General features: G+C 51.4%; 1 pseudogene; it reads right to left on the bottom strand.

Annotated features, from left to right (window-relative positions):
- LOC105511559 overlaps positions 1-1,835 on the bottom strand; it is an 8,231-nt pseudogene extending 6,396 nt beyond the window's left edge.
- Between the last annotated feature and the right edge of the window lie 3 nt (positions 1,836-1,838).

Below are 1,838 nucleotides of genomic sequence, written 5' to 3'. Positions count from 1 at the left end.
ACAAAGTCTCACTCTGTTGCCCAGGCTGCAGTGCAGTGTTGCAATCTTGGCTCACTGCAACCTCCACCTTCTGGGTTCAAGCCATTCTCTTGCCTCAGCCTCCTGAGTAGCTGGGACTACAGGTGTGCGCCACCACGCCTGGCTAATTTTTGTATTTTTAGTAGAGACGGGGTTTTGCCATGTTGGCCAGGTTGGTCTCAAACTCCTGACCTCAAGTGATCCCCCAACCTTGGCGTCCCAAAGTGTTGAGATTACAGACGTGAACCACCGCGCCCGGCCCCTCTGACTTTCTTTGGAGAGCAGCAGTAGCCCCTTTATTCTCCCGACGTACTCTCAGTGCAGTGGGCACAAATTGAGTAATCTCTGCCTTGGGGTTAGTGATCTGTGGCTTGACACTGATGGCTGCTGTGGCTTCTTCTCAGTGGTGGCTGCACTCGTATCATCTGTCTTGGGCCACTGAATCAAGTTGGGTGGAGCACTGGAAACCCCAGGGTTTGGCCAGGGAGCTGGTGGGAAAAGCCCAGAGGGGCAGGTCCAAGCAGAGGCACCAAAGGTGGGCGTATCATGCCAGGATGAGGTGGAGGAACACCCGGAGGTGCGGGGGGAGGTACTTTTGGTGGGAGTCCCCTAGGAGGGGGACTGGGAGGCAGACCTGGAGGTGGACCTGGAGGAGGGCCAGAGGGTCAGGCTAGTGTTGGTCCTGGAGGTAAAAGTTGGGTAAAGGCCCTCAGAATCCTGGCATTCCAGGTGATCTCAGGAATGGAGGAGGTGGCCCAGGAGGCCGTAATGGTGGAGTAGGTGGTGTCCAAGAGATGGTGGTCCTGGCATGGGATGTACTTGTAACTGAGACGGAGGAACAAACTGGGGCAGAGCCTGCCGCTGTGAAGAAGCAGTGGATGTACCATCAGAATGAGATTCTTCTTTACGCTGTTCTTGTGACTGTTTTTCTGATTCAGAGTTATCAGAATCATCTTCGTCATGGTCCACTGAGAACTCCTCTACTTCTGGTCCCTCCTCAGGAATTTCTTGACGTGCCATAGGAAGCATCGTGGCTTGAAGAAGAGTTAACTCCTTCATGTTCTTCTTTTTCTTGATTTTCCAGGCATATCTGCGAACTGTACACTCAGAACCGAGTTCTTTTCTTCATTGCTGTCTCTCTCACCATCATCACGGTGCACAATGCATCCCCCCACTTTCTCCATCTGATCTGTTGGTGTCACCATCATCGGTATTGTTACCATGCTTATGTTGGTCCTTGTCCTCAGAAGGGCCATCATCTTCACTGGTGCTAGAAACAGCATCGTCAGGACCTTGCCGGGCAAGTTCAGGTCTCTATAACATGTCTTCTTCATCTCGCCTATGAGGGGGAAGATCCAGGGCAAACCCACTTTACGGCCATACATGTGCACGACTTGAGGAGGAGGTGGGCTGGGGGAGGGCCAGGAGGTTTTCTGCCAGGGGGCAAACGTGGAACATTATGCCCAAGAAGAGGAAGGATAGAAACTGCCCGAGTTGGAGGTCCATAGGCTGAGGTTTTCTTAAGGATGGAGAGTGGCTGGGACCAGGAAGTGGGATGTCCTGGATCAAAACGTTGGAAGGAGCGTGCGGCGTATCTTTCAAAGGAATGCCCTCCACTTCTGCGTGCTGAGCATTCGCGACAGCATCAAAATTTTGGCTAAGTTGAACCCTCTTCTGTTCATACTCCGCTTCTAGCTTTCTCAAGTCCTTGCAAATATCTGGATTTTCTTTTTCATAGGTTGTAAAATACGTTCAAAGGTTTCACGCAGTTTTTTAAGCTTGTTCTTCAGTACTTTCTCATTTAATTGCGGCTGTTGCAA

Source organism: Colobus angolensis, unplaced genomic scaffold, assembly GCF_000951035.1.
Source record: "Colobus angolensis palliatus isolate OR3802 unplaced genomic scaffold, Cang.pa_1.0 Scaffold20, whole genome shotgun sequence".
In the NCBI taxonomy this organism is placed as follows: Eukaryota; Metazoa; Chordata; class Mammalia; order Primates; family Cercopithecidae; genus Colobus; species Colobus angolensis.
The sequence above is the reverse complement of the archived record's forward strand: the minus strand, read 5'-3'. Positions and strand labels throughout refer to the sequence as shown.